This window comes from Malurus melanocephalus, unplaced genomic scaffold (genome assembly GCF_030028575.1).
Source record: "Malurus melanocephalus ecotype Western Australia unplaced genomic scaffold, MMel_1.1 scaffold_18, whole genome shotgun sequence".
Lineage (NCBI taxonomy): Eukaryota > Metazoa > Chordata > Aves > Passeriformes > Maluridae > Malurus > Malurus melanocephalus.
In genome coordinates, this window is record NW_026623250.1 from 4,121,212 (window position 1) to 4,136,860 (window position 15,649).

General features: G+C 38.0%; 1 protein-coding gene across 2 annotated transcripts in view; it reads left to right on the forward strand.

Moving 5' to 3' along the window:
• The window catches only part of PLPP1 (phospholipid phosphatase 1), a 61,562-nt gene that overhangs the window by 31,517 nt on the left and 14,396 nt on the right, over nucleotides 1-15,649 (forward strand). The gene's annotated exons all lie outside the window — the stretch shown is intronic.

Below are 15,649 nucleotides of genomic sequence, written 5' to 3' on the forward strand. Positions count from 1 at the left end.
ATCACTGTGCAATAAACGCAGTGTTTGAGTGCTGTTGGAAATGTTAGAAGTATATTCAGAATAATTTGAGTTGCTTGAGCTTTCTGCAACCTTAGGTTTATAGTAGAGTACTAGCCATTCTTTTACCAGCTCCATATGCCCTCTTAGTTAGAACTTCATGTGGTTTTTAAGTGGGTGTGTGTAATTTTGCTTACTGTCCTCTGTGCTCCTTTTCTCTTCTAGCATGTGTTCCCTATAATTTTCCAATAGCATGCATAGCATTTCTCAGTAGCCATAGGAACACATTTATGAAATGTGAATGGCTGTTGGTGGTAGAGGAGCAAGTGCATGGAGAGGAAGTAGAGCAGCACACTAGGTATGTGTGGCAGAAGCTGCTGTGTCCACAGAGCCAGTGCCAGCCAGCTCCAAGTCTTTAGTTTAACTTTTTCATGACTCTAAAAATACTTCCATGTAAAAAGGGGCATGGAGAAAATTTGAATTGGTTGTTTGATGACTGAAATGGTCCTGAAATAAATCTTTCTGGGGATGCTGACAAACAAGAATTAGCTTATCCTTAAACAAAAAAATAAGCGTTTCTTGTATGAGAATTGTATGAAGGAACAATGGCGTTGTGGTCACTTACCTTGTATTTTCCCCTGTGCTGTGAAATCTGACTTGCATATTGGAAGCATGATGTGTTTGTCATCTCTTAACTGATCAGCTATTAGGTTTGTATTTCCAGCCCTGTTGTGTTCCCCATTTCTGTGCCCACTGTTTGCCTGTAGAGTGATTTGAGAGGGCTCTCCTGTTTGGTCAGCACTTGTCTTGAAATGTTCACTTAAGTGTGAGCTCACTTGTGGGGCTTCTGTTCTCAGCTGAGGCTCTTCCATGCACAGGAAGTTGTAAACAAAACGTTTGTGAGTGGTCAAAGAGGAATAGGATAGATTAAAATAGGACATTATCCTATTTATCCTACAGGTGGATGACCTGGATGCAGTGACCCAGTAAATCTCTCAGGGTATCCTATGGAAATTGGGTTTCAATGATGTTGGGTCATAAGTCTGTGGAGAGGCTATGTGCCCAAGGGCATTAACCTTTCAGTTAATAGCCCATGAAGAGAGAGAGGTGGATTGCAGTGAGTTTTACAGCAAGCTGGAAGAGGTCGGTAGCCTCTCAATCTGTAACCCAGAGATGAATTTCTATATCAGTTACAAAATAATAGTGGCAAACCTAGTACCATCTAGGCTCATTTAGCATAGATTAAATGGGCAGGTAGAAATGTAAAGAAGGAATGAGAATGGGACAGCATTGTTGTGTTGCATATAAAATAATATGTTCTGAATTGAACCTATGATTCCTGTATAGTAGTAAAACTTGAAGTTGTGTTTTAATATTTTGAAAGTTTCATGCTTGATAGTACAGTCAAAAAGACAAATCTAATACATATTTTTTCATAGAAAACAATGAGAGCAGTGTAAAAATTCATTGTGTGCTTTCACTATTTGTATTGTATTCTTCTGATCAGTTATCTCCCTTCTCATTTCTTTTTAGCATTTTATGCTAATCAAAAGTATAAAGTAATTTTGGTATGCAGCATTCCTGAGTAGATCAGACCTCTTGGTCTGAAATAGAGTGTGTGTGTGTGTGTTGAAGAGATGGGTGTAAGATAGAAGTTTCTAAAGGATACTCTGGAAGTGGTCAGAAATTAGGTAATCAATCAGTGTTTCCATTTCTTCCTTGACAGTAAAAGTGGAAGGGGAAACATGTGAAGTGGTTTAATTTTTCCCATATGAAGATTAAGGAATAAGCTGTGTAAGTTCTTGAAAGTACTTCATAGTACTTAATGTGTAAGTTTGATTCAAAGGGATTTCAAAACACCATTTGCAGAGACTTCTAGAAGACTAACCACTAAAAAGCAGCCTGTGTTTCTGGAAGCCCATAAGTTATGGTTGGAGGCTGAGAATGTTCTAGGCAAACATATTGCGTATTATGTTCCAGTACTCTTTTCTGTAAAACGGATGCTTCCAGCTCTTTGCAAATGTCTGTTATATTATAACATGGGGGTGTAAGAGAATTATAGTAATTATTTTTTTATTTCTCAGTGCCAACAACAGTATTAGAACACATGCATGTTTTATTGGGAATGTAAACCAGTGGATTTAGGGTTGATTGTCTAAAAGAGTGAAGTGCCCATGGGTTAGTGGGTTAGTTTCAATAAGGTTTCTCTTTCTAACTTGAGATGAGTAAGATAATTCTTGTTCATTGAGGCATCTTGCTTGCTGTCTATCATGCTGAAAACAGTCCTCTTCAGTTTTAAAGACCTTAGGTTCTCCTTGACAACTTTTAGAGTATGTTTGCACTTCCATTACTACTGGTGGCTCAGCACACCAGAAGATCACAAGCACAATTGTCTACTTAGTAAATCACATTCATATTTGCTGAAAGATGCATGTAGGACTTGGCACGTATACGTCCAAGTTTGTCGGACTTGAAGAACTGTAAAATATGCATGGAAACCAGTGGCTATATAAAAAATTGCTAGTTAAATATTATTATAAACTGTACTTTTTTTTTCTGTGCTTCTTTGTAAGGCAATTGCTTTCTTCAGGCAGTGTTTGGCATGTAATTGCAAGCTTCAGTGTCTAGTTTAAATGAGCCACTCAATGGCACTTTTCTTAGGTGAATGACTTGTACCAAACTGCCATCTCAAGCTTTACAGAGGTGTTGATAGGTTTGATTGTTATCTAGTTGTGTGTTGAGCTGTGTAGTATTCCTTCCAAATAAATACTAAGACTAGTAACTCAATATAGGTGCCTGACGTGGCTTGTTTTAGTTACAGAAAAGTAAATTTGATATAGATGCACAAGTTACAGTGTCTATGAATCAAGACAGATCAAAGTCATGGTGTACTCCTGTAATTGGTTCTTGCACTTTTATTGTTCTACTGTGTACTTTAATGCTACTGAATTGCCTTTGAGGTGATTCGTTGGCACCTATAAATATAACTAGTCAGTTGCTCTTTTTCCCTTTCAAATAGACAAAGCAGGGTTCAGTACAATAGGTAGGTGTGCCAGGCTATAGCCCTGATAAAGTGGAGGTGTGAGTGAGCAGTGTCTACTAATCTCTGATCTCTGGCTTTTGCAGCTTCCATTTTTGCTCATCTTCCTTTTCTTCTGTCTTTCCACTGGAAACCTTTGCCTGGCTTTGATTGGCAAAATACCAAAATTCCTCAAGGAGAAGTAGGCAGATAGGCGAGGGGATGGTTTCTCCATTCGGTATTGGTAGCTAAGGCATAATTCCCAAACCTGTCTGCTCTAGCCAGTCCATGGCAGATTGTTCATACATCCTCTTTGCTAGCTTTCCTTTATCCAGATGATTTAGCAGAAAACCATGGACGTGCAGCAGCAGCTCTGAATTAGTATTTCACTGTTCCTCTGGTAAGTGTATTTAGCTGTAGTTACTGGTTGTCTGAATTGAGTGTGTAAACAGTGAGGTTTGAGTGTCTGAGAGTAACAGAGGAGAACATCAAGAGCTGCTCTTTTTCTCTAGTAAATCAGCACTTGATTGCTCTGGAATAGATTTTTTTTTTTTTAACGTTTGCTAGAGGGGGAAACAGGACAATTTTATAACGTATTTGTTCAGTTAAGCTGAAATATATTGTGCTTCAAGATTTCAGGATGGTTTAATGTGCCTTCTGACTATATCATTGGGATGTACTGAGCCATGGTGTGGCAATATTATCTGGTGTCTCCCAACTAATTTTGGCAATCAGGAATTGCTAAGGCAAAATTGGTTGCCTTTGCATAGGCAAGCGTTGATAATCTCTAGGAAGTAGGATCAGGAATCCAGGGGACACATTTTACCAGACCGATCTGAACGTGGTAAAGGTTGGCGTTAGTGGTCACCTTAAGCAAAGAATGTGTATTTCCTATTGCTTGGAAAATCTAATCTCAAAAAAAGTAAATGAGATTTAAATAAAGGTTCTGTCAATATTTTTTTCTGGAGGAGGGTGAGAACTTTGTAATGGTGGTAGGTGTTTCTCTCCTGTTTTATAAAGTTCTTTCCCACAAGCAAATAAAAACTAAAACAACAACAAACACAACTGCCTAAGCCTACCCAGCAAAAAACAAGCCAAAATTGAACAAAACCTCTGTAAAAACAACATAGAACCTCAAAGGCAAACTTCTGATACTGATAAGTTGTGTGTGATTGAAATAATATTTCAATTAGTCTTATTTAAGTCTCAAACAATGTAGCAGATGCTATATAGAGCTTACAGTATTTTTAGAATTTAATTTAGGATTGTGCTGTCACTTCAGTGTGTGTATATATATATATATATATATATATATATATATATATAATTTTATAAACTTGGCAGCACAAAGTGCACATTAAAGGCTTGTGTAAAGGTCAGGTATATTGAATCTGATACTATTTAAACTTAGATTTTATCCACAAAATGTTAAGAATAAATGTTGTAGTATGAAGTATGCTGTACTCTTGTGCGGTGTCTGCCGAATAATTTCACAGGGACAGTATTATTCTATGGTGTAATGTACTAGTTAGTGCTCATGCAGGTGAAGCCTCTTTAGAACTTCAAAGCTTTACAGCATGCTTCTTTAATTTTTTTGGTTTAAAAATAATTTCCTGAGTAATACTGTAGGAAAAAAAAGTAGGTTTACAATGTGTGTGTTCATTAAGCAGTGAGAAACACAAATTTGCTAAAGCTGTGTTGAACTTAGAACCCTTGAAAGACAAAGGGTTTTATTTATTGTGTTCCACTTCTTGCACGTTCAGTGTACCTGGTCTTGTTTTGCCATAGTGGACATGTAGGTATCTGAAACAGACTGATGGGGCCAATCCACTTAGTGGATACAAGTTTGAGAATCAATGCAGGTACCTGGTAATTGGATTACAAAATTATTAATTATTCTTCATAGTTTTGGATTAATGTGAAACACGTACTTTTGCACCGATGATGGTGAAAGCTGTTTAAAAAAAGTCTAAAATATGACTAGAAAAAGATTAAGTAATGTCAGAAAATAAATATGCTGGTTTCTCATAAAAGATTGTTTTCTACCCTTTTGAGTACACCTTTTCAGTAACCTTTCCCCCATTATTAATGTCTACATCATCTTGAAGGCTGCGGAGATGTTGTTACAGTGACTGGCAAGAATAGGTTAAATATTTCATTAATGTCGAAGTAGCTGTTGAGCTTTGACAAACCTCTGTGAATACTGATCCATTTTTTAAACCATCCAAGGGACACCCTTGGTCCTTTGCATGGCTTTTTAAGGTATCTAGACAGCCTCATCCTGGTATCACCTGCCTTCCTCAGCAGCACTGCATGCATGTCTTACAGACTCATGGGCATCCAAGTCTGGCTTTTCAGTAATCGTGGTTGGATCTTCTATGGCTGCATAGCAGTACTTCCCTTCTCTGAAATTTACTATTAAGCATGGAGACCTGGGAGGCTGAAAAGTTCTTTCTCCTTTCTGACCTTCTTTAATGCATTTGCATTTTGTTTTTATGCCTCTCCAGCTGCACCTTATGGTGAACTAAAAGCAGAAGAATCAACATATGGTTTAATTTTTGAAACCTTCAATTCACTAACTTTTACTTCCAAGTTTATTTATTGAGCTCTCATTTAAGGTGCAGATTTGGAGGCACTCCTGTCTCGTAGAAGATCTACAGTTGAGATATGGCTGGCTTGTTTTGGTTCTTCTCTTGAGATACCGATAGGAGGCCTTTTTGGTTCGTCATATATGGGATCTGGATTTTATAACTGCCRGATGTGTCCCTTTGTGAAGGAATTTTATTGTCCTTTTGGAGTGCAACTGAAAAATCTGGATTGAATTTCAAATATGGGTAATTACTGGGTCCAGCTTTTGGGTTTTTAAAAAATATAATAAAATCTAGTCTTCTGGAATGCAATTCCAAACCTTATTTCACACTTTTGAAATTGAAATACTGGTACTAGTTCCATAAAATGCAGTTTCAGTGTTGTACAAGGAGACAGTTCAGGTTTCTTTTTCTGGAAGTGGAGGGAGCAGTATTCATTAAAGAAAAAAGATGCATGTAGCAATCATGCCATTTCCCCTGGTTATTTCATGCTCTTTAAAAGGGAGAAAGCTGGGCAATTGTATGCATTTAGCAATGAGCTATACTGATCATATAAACTGAACAGCTTTTTTATTCCAGGAGTGTAAAGTGCTTAAGTATCCTTCTCTTAGGCATGGAACAGTTGCAGACAGATGGCCTTAAGTGTAACACTCTGCAAAGCTGGGAATGGGAAGGAAGGATCTGGATCTTTTCTTGTGAAGGATGTGAAAATATATGTCTAAACATATAATCCTTTGACAGACTGGCCCTTTAAACAAACAGTTTTAGGTATGATAGCAGGTTTCTAACGGAGCAGTACATGTGTGTGCATGCAGTATTCATGTGCATACATACCATGTTTTGCCTAACCTGTGTTTCTGAGCAAATAGAAGCGGTCTGGGTGATTTTCAAATGAGTACTGACAGTGGATGTACAAAGTGGTTGCCTTAATTATCTTCTCCTGTACATATTATGAGGAATTTGCTGTTAGACTTTTTGTAGCTGAACTTTCAATTATGTTATGAACCAATTCTGATGACATGGTTTAATATTTCAGAGGTGTAGAATGAAGTTAGGAAAAAGCAATTATTTATTGTTCCCAAAAATGCATCTTTTCCCTTAATGGAACAGGTAAGTGTGAAGGAGTAACAGAGCAGTGGCATGAGTGTTCAGAAGTTGAACTGGATGCCAGCATATTCACATAGTTTGATAGCGCCCTTCTCTTCTAATGATGCTAATTTTGGTTGCAGTTTGCAGTACTTTGTTGTATCTTATTGCTTTAACACTGGTTAAATTAATTCTCCTCAGTACAAATTCTTGTACAGTGTAATTTTTTTTTCCTCATGTCTAATTGTCCTTGTGTGTGCTAAGGGCTCCTTAATCTACATGCTTGGGCTTCCTGAATTTACTACAAGTTTTTCTTGAATGCAATATTTATTACATTTTAGCTGGGCAGTGCAGGTTTGTCACAATAATGCAGTCACTGACTTCTAAATATTTTTATTAGATATTCCTTTTTTTACTTTTTAATGAGTATGGGCATTAGAGTAGAACCTAAAAGTTCTGAGTTCTGGGTTTCGAGCAACACTGAAAGCCTGCTGACGAAGTAAATCCAGGAATCTGTCCAGGAAACTGTTCTTCCTGGATTATTTATCAGCTCACTAAGCACATACGTAGAAATTAAACCTTTGAACCTGCAGTTGTAGATACTACGCTATGTTATAGAAGGTTGCTACTTCAAAGGCACTTTGTGCAGTCTGAACTTTGTTGGTCCCCAAAGCAGACTTGTACAACTAGCAAGGATGTGTATGTGTGTGGAACACTTCCTTTTAAGTTAAACTTAACTCTGGATATTTGTAGTTGTCTAATTTCAGTCTGTGAGTTTTCTGTTGGTGGCAACAAATAACACAGCTGTCAAGATTCATAATTATAATTGTATTACTAATGTACAGATTCATATTACAACTCAGATGTCTAAAGGAAAAAATAGTTCCCTGATTCAGTTTACATACTGCTCCCATGCTTACTGCACTCAAACAAGCTGTGTGTAATCTGCTACTGCAAACTCAACAAGTGCTCTTCAAAGGAAGTTTTTAGGAAATAAGAGCTGACTGTTTTGACCTCAATAATTTATTTCAACACAATTACCAAGGTGGTGCCTTTTACCAGTCATTTGCCAGAATTTGTCAGCTTTGTTCATAGCTCTTTGTCAGGTTGTAGCCCTGCATGTGCTGTAGGTGCAGTTAAATTACTGAGCAGTTCCCAGAAGCTGGGCATCCATGCCACACAATTGGTATGGCACTAACCTATGGAACTTTGAAATGAAACTAAACTTCTGAAACTCTTGTTGTCTGTTCTATGTACCTCTTCAAAGCTATTAAAACAACAACTACAAAACCAAAAAACGTTTGCAAAACTTCCAAGCCTCATACATTGCTTACTTCTATATTAATGAATGCGTTTATTTTCCCTTGTTTCATTAGATAGCAATTGGTTTGCTCTAGAATATTTAAACTGAAGTCAAGAGATTCAGTATTTGCTTTAAGTTAACCCATCTCTATTAAGTAACCTGTCTCTCCCTCTCCTTATCCCTCTTCTTACCCCTGGCCTGTTAGTACTGGAAGAAATTCTATAATGAAGCATTATTTTGCAGTAAAATGATTAGTCTTTTTAGAAAATGTACCAGTATTCTGCTTGGAAACTTCTTCTAAAGTTTCTAAAGCTTTGTTGAAAACCACACTGCATTTAATAATTCAAGCCATAACTAAATGGATTATTTCTCACCTGGCAGTTTCTATCAGCATCATGAATCAGGAGTTTCTCTGATGTGCTAGAGACTTCTATGTGTTTGCTAGGGGCACACTGGTATGTTCTGTGTAATAATGATTATTTATTTTAGGGAGCTTTTATCCTGTGAAGCACTTTACACTACTGAAATTTGTACATATAGGACTTTTCATTGGAGGCTAATTTACTCATTTGCACTTCTGAAAACACATGCAAAAAAAGTCTGAAGCAGCTTGTATACCAAGGCATTTTAAAGGAATGGAAGGTCACATGTGTACTGCTATTCAGATGGCTCAGCTTTTTCCTTAAAAACTTTTCACCCTTCTGTCATTACTATTATTCAAGATACAATACGGCTGGTTTGGGAACACTTGGAGTCCTAAGGAAACAGTTCATCACATTTGAGAAGTGGTGCTTAGTCAGGGCAAATACATGTAGTTTTTACATGTACGGAAAAAAAGAGAGATGGTAGTGAATAAAAGCCTTTAAATATTTAAGCCTTAGAAGCTTTTGGGCTGCAGTGCATGTTGAAATGGGGCTGTGCTTGATCTGGGAGCAAAAGGAGCGGCCTTTGTAACAGAAACTAACTGGTGGTAAGGAGAATTGAATCTGAAAGGTGAACATGCTCTAACCAAATGAGATGCAGTTCTGCAGTCTGGATCTTGTTTCTGAATTTACATCTCCTTTGTGCTAGCAGGAGCTGGACCTTTTGAGTAGTGATGGGTAACATTTAGTTTAATGACTAAAAATAATAGTCTTCCCCCTCTAATGTTTTCAAACAAAGCTAGCCTTGAAGTCTGTCTGTTTCAGTAGCTTATGATGTTTAAAGTCATTAGAAATCAAAATTTGAACCTTGTGTTCACTGCCCTGAAAACTATTTGGAAGCTAGCTGTGGCCAAGCAAGTACGTAGATGCATCTTCTCATTCTTCAGAGAATTTCACTGGTTTGCAAAGTTTGTATCTGGTAACAGGAGGGAGAAATCTCTTAACATAGGGGTTTGGGTGTAACTGTCAATCAAACAGTAGTGCAACAACAGGTATCCTCTTAATGCTGATGGTTCTGCTGCCTCCTTTTCCTCTTCCCTTCAAAAATTACAAGAATCTGCCAAAAGATGTATTCTGCACACTTGTCAAACACTTCTTGCCCAAACCAGTTCCCTAAAGATCACATAAATCCTGGTTTAATCGTGGTTATATTTTTTCTGTCTTCATTCCCTTTATGTAAAGTAACACTATTGTTGGTCAAAAAGTATTATGTGCATAAGTTATGCAGACATAATTAATGGAACAGGAGCCTGTAATCTAGTACATGTGAAAACTGTTAACCTTCAGAAATGTTTGTTTGAGTATTTGAGTATTTCCGTTTTTTTTTTTTCATTTTTACTCTTTCCTGAGAGGAGATTACTAAGAAGAGAAGTAAGCAAAGTCCTAATTTCTCTTTTKCCTTATTGGAGGAGGCTAGCTAGGAATGTAGTGGAAAGTTAAACTTTCCTTTTGTGCATTGAGTTAAATGGAGTGATAAAATCAGAACTCATGAAAGATAACTTATTTTGGTAATGGTTTTGCGATGTGCATGAGGAAATTGGTGCATGGAATTTGGTTGGACTTTGTAATATTGAAAGCTTAAAATGCACATGTTTCTGTGTGACGTAAATGCCAGGAGTTGGTAACTTCTTCCTTCCAAGATAAGAATGTAAAAAATTTGGAAGTTCCGTGTGCAGGTTGATTGCTACTCATTTAAAAAGGAAAAAACAGTAGGAGTATATTTTTAATGCTGGTTATCTTGCATTTCCCTGGTAGCTGCTGGTATATACTTCTGCTGCCAGATGCAAAATAGCTAGCTAAATAGTCACTGCTCAGTTAAGTTGTTCATCAGTGTGTAATACTTCTGTTTAAATAGAATTTACAGAATATCTGTGCACTTTAGTGTTGTCAGTTAACTTCTTCAATTCCCAGAGAATAACACACAAACACCCATCAAATCAAGAAGATTTTACCAACTTCAGAATCTGACCAATCTAGCAATGAAGACAACCCTTGTGGTACTTAAGGCTGAGTAAAACTACTTCATCCTGAACTTGTGAAGAAGTTCCTTTATACCCCTGCTTCTTGCACTGTCTGCAGCATTTGTTTAGAAGGCTGGTGATGAGGAAATTGGTTAGAAATTAGAAAATACCTGTCTCTTTGCAGAGCAGGTTAGTTTGKGTTTATCAGCAGGGTTAGCAGGGAAATTTGTGTGGGATAGTCTGTAAAACGAAAAATGGTGGAAAGGTCTGCAAAAACATGGGCATAGTATTAAATTACATTTGTTGAATGCCAGCATTGGCAGTTTTCTCATTATCTGCTATTGCTTAAAGTAGAACTGAGTGGATCCACCCTTCAGCATAGATACGATTAGGGAATTGTGCAAGATACTTGCTATTAAATGTTAGGTCTCATGTTGAAAAACCTGTCAGTAAAATTTTCCAGATGAGGGTTACTGAATTGGAAGGACTGGAAGTGTTGTCCTGCGTGTAAGTATATGGGTATGTGCTGGCAGAGAAGGGACAAAGTGGAGAAATTGAGGATGTTGTCTTTTGAAAATGGGTTCTGAGTATTGCTGATATTGTTCACTAAGTGTACTGCTTGTGCATTTATTCAAACTTTTCTTTGCAGTAACGATAAAAGTGCTTAATTTCAGAATCCTCAAACCTCTCAGCCCACACTGGTCTTGAAAGTTGTAGCAGTGCAAGTCCAGCATGTGTAGAAAGAGGGTCCTGGAGAACAAGTTGATTGTTGAATGCAGAGAAAATTGACTTTAAGAACATGATGCTTTTGCTTAAGCATAGAACTAAGACTTTACTAAATCATGGCACTGAAATACTAGGAATATTTCACCGACAAGCACATGGAGCTCTCTGGCTTACTCAACACAGGCGTGCTGAGTAAGCACTCTGGCATTTATTCCCCTCCAGATGATTGAATGGGTAACACAAATGTCAGTGGAAGCTTTGAATCAGACTGGGAGAATCCAGGGAATTTGAAGATGGAAAGGACTTGTTGGCTAATCCAGTTTGGGTGTATTTATTTGCTTTAATGTGCGAGTATGCATCATGTTTTGCTCAGCCTCCTGTTTTTCTCCAAGGAATCATTCCATAATTCTATACCTATATTGGGAAGATTGCTTTATCATTTAGCCTCTGCTAGATTTATTGTGAAAACAACAGGATACCCTTTCTTGTGGCTTATTCTTTCTACTGTCATTTCTAGCACTTAATTTCTCACCATTTAATGCACCATAATTGTTTAGCTGTTCTCTAGTTTTGTGTTTCCCTAAGGCTATTGATTTTCTTGTCAGATTCCAGCACTTGTCTTAAAGTTTCTGCACATTCGGGTATTCATATGAAGACATTAAAGTAAGACTAAACATTGAGCTTGTTTACTGCATTCCATGGTGCACTTAAGAATTCACTTAAGAAATAATGCACTTTACAAAACTCTGCCAAGCAGAACTTAGTACTTTAAATATGCTATTTATTTTAAGTCACAGTCCAAGACAAATGATCCTTTTATGTGCTGTGTGCTATGTTCCATTTTTCTACGAACTGAAGAAACATAACCTATCAGGCTGGCTCTGCTCCCTATGCTAATGCGCCCTTGTGCGTGGAAAAGAATAAAAGGTTGTCAGTGTTGAGTCCTGCAAGGCAATCTCTCTTAGTCTTGCTTATCTGGACTTAGAAATCCCAGCTAAAATAACAAAGTATTTCAGCTGATACGTTTCCTGTAGGAATTGTTTGTAGTTTGATTATTTTTCCAGGTATTCTTTAAAAATGCAGACTTAAGTAATAAACCTAGTGTTTAATTGTAGTCAATCTTTTGGCAACCATTTTAAGAACTATTGTGTCTCTCTTTTGTCTTTATTGGAAACCATGTGAAATTCATGGCAAAACTAAGTTTCAGGAAAGCTAAACAGACCTTAAATTACCTTAAGACCTTTTTATGATGTCCAGCTCTACTGTAGAAATTGGAAACTAGAAGTATATTTTAGACCTCAACTGACCAGACCTGAAGGTGGTTTGATGTTAACTACTTAAGGCATTCTTCTAATTTGGGAATCATATATTATCCAAGTGGAAATAATTCAAGCTTATGCTTTTTTTTTGTGAAGGCTTGTTCTTGAAATAGGAAGAGATCTGTGAGGTAGGTATTGATGAAATGAAAGGCATACATCTCTGAAAAACTTTTTGATGTCAGAATTGGCCACTTGGGAAACCATCAGATCAAGACTTCGCACTTGCCAGCTCTATTCTATGATACTTTTGTTTTACTGGATGTTACACTAATACTGTTTTGAAAAGGTTGTTTTGGAATCTGGTGTGTGAATTCCTGTTGAGATAATTTTTTTCTTTCACTGGTGAAAGGTAGGGATTTGGAGAGTTAACTATACTGTTTTATTGCTGGCTCATGGCAAACCAGCACTTGCAGCACAACTGCAAAGAAGCCTGGGCTGTGCAACTGCTTGGTTGGTGTGATAGATAGGGTGTTCTCTGGGTTTGGGAAGGTGTGCTGATGAATTGTTGGAAAACTTTTTCATTGTCAGTCTTAGTGTTTGAAAGGATTTTAAGATTTTTCTAAATGTCTGTTTTTTAAAGAAGTCTAGAGACAGCAGTGTTGCCAAAGGCATTTCACTGGGATTGCACAATGTACAAGTTGGATCAATACTTTGTCCCTGTTGCATTTCTGGCAATATTTAATGTGATAAGCAACGTATTTTCAGAAATGTTGTGGTGGGCTTGTTTGGTCCAGTTTTTTTAGTGGTGRGGGAGGACCACGGTAACCACAAAATGGCTCCCGTGAGAAGATTCTGGAAGTCTTCTTCATCATGTCCAGCAAAAAAGCCCTACCCGCCCCTGTGTTGTAGAGCCAGTCTCYGATGGCTCTGAAGGTGATGGACATACTGCTGGCTAAGCYTGGGCCAGCTGGAGATGCTGGTCACATCTCTGTGATGATGTATGGTCTCAAGAAGAATCCAAAACAAGTTAGTTTGCAGCAGCTGCCATTGGGACTGGCCTTGCTCCCGGAATGAAGCAGCCTAGCCTTGGGAGGACAGCTTCCCTTCTTGTGGGCAAGGAATCCCATGCCATCAGCAGTTTGACAGAGTAGCTGTTCCTGTGAAGCACCCCACAGTGATGTGGAGCACAGGAAGGACTCTTCTTGAGGTATTGGAATGGACCTGGGGTGATGAACTCAACAGAAAACTCCAACACTCTGCCCCCTCCCTTGCACACAGGAAGGTGGGAGAGCTGGGAAGGACGATAAGAGAAGGGTGTCTTAAGGGTCCATTTTTCTCCTTGTGGCCACCTCCTCCCCCCCTTACTCTGGCTTAGTTTCTTCTTTCTTTCCATGTGGTATTCTTTGTAGTTTTAGTTGTAAGTCTATTTTGCCTGTAYAGCCTGTTTAACCATTTTGAGGTGTGAAAAAAATCTTCCTCTCATGAAACTCTTATGTAAAATCCATAAATCTTTGTGATAATTAGGCTTTTTTTCTCTCCCTTCTGCCTCTCCGAGGGGTGCGGGGGGAAGCATTCTGGGTGCCTTGGCATTTGGCCAGGGCTGAAATCATGGCACATGTACAGCATTCTTACCTGTGCCTGGTAAGAATGCATTCAAAATTTGTAATCTTCAACTTAGGACAAGACATTCTTAATGTTACCTTAGGCTAATACTTTCTGAAAACAAAAAATATCAGCAGTCAACAATTTTAAATGGTATAGAGATTCCAAAAGAAACATAAAAACTGGTATGTTTTTGTTTTATCAGAAGTTGCTAGTCTTCTAAATTCTTTCAGTTGGCTCTGGGTTGTTTTCAGTAATTGTAGGAAATGTCATCTTATGGTCAAGAGGAGTAGCCCTAGAACCATTGGATAAAATATTGTCATAGGAGCTAGGAATTCCTTATTCTCTATCTTCTGTAGAACAGCTTGCTTTGCATTCTCAGATGACATTTGTTTGAAGGACAGAGCTCTTCAAAAATGCTTGTTGGTTTTTCTAATGGACTTTTGCCCATAAATTAAGTGCTACAGTACAAAAGTGGTAAAGGGGTTGTCTAACTACAGTGTAGTCTTAATGGTTTTGAACTTTGAAACTCTGAAGATGATACATTGTCAATACAGTTTTTCTTTCTAAGAAGTTAATTGGAAAAAAACCAGCTGGTGAAACAAAAGTCATCTTATTTCAGATAGCTTATTTAGTATCTCTGAAACCAAAAGCTATTGCCAGTGTTTTAAATCAACCATAAATCAAAAGCTCTAAAACTGCTGGAATAAATGTATGTAGGTTTTTCCTGACACAGTTACTAAATGTTATACRTGCAAATTCATTCAGGAAATTGTACCATTTCACTTGTGCACAGGAGCGTTTCATTGCCTTCTTTGTGGTATTTGAGCAGGGTATGTTTAACCTAATTACCTTGGTACACGTCAGAGCTGCTTTCGTGACTCTTAGTCCAAAGAGTAGAAATGTTTCCCTTAACCAGGAATTTCCCTGGCCTTGGGGTCTCTACCTGGCAGAGGCACCAAAACAGGGACCTGCTGGGTATGATAGAGGTCAAACTGGAAAACTGTGGAACTTTTTATTAAGCTGGCCTTACTTGTGTATGCCAGACTGCTGAGGAAGGAGTGCTCTGTTCATGTGGCTAAATTGCACAGAAGCCTGGCTGAGACCTGGCAGGTGGCCTATGAAGCAGCACTGTTAGAAGGCTCTGTGCATAAAGTGAAATAAAGTAGTACTAAGTACAGTTCTTTCACCTCCCTACTTCAGACTAAATTAGAAATCTCTTTCTGTTGTGTTTTCTCCTCTTTGAGATGGGTGGCATTTATTTTACAGCTGTGGCTCCTCAAAACCAGCTGTGCAGGGGAGGGCCTGGCCAAAGGCGTCCTGGGCATCACTGTCAAGTGTCAGTCAGGTCTCTTCAGGACCTGCTAAAAGCCTTTGGGAGTTGAAGGCAATGTTGACACTTTAAATGAGATAGCCAAGTATGAAGGTATTTCTACAAATACTAGATCAGGTGTCATCTTTTGTGGTTGGCTGGCTAATAAACTGCATTTCTGCCTTTCCCCCTACCCTTCAGTGATCACTGTGTAAATCATACATGTAAATTACCCACTGTGTAAATCATACATTTAACAAAGGTGTACCTATGTACTATAAACTGCTACATATGAGTTAACTGCTGCATCTTGATGGTGACTAAATGCAAATAATTGGTTTGGGGTGTTTATTGTYATTTGTAGTCATACATGT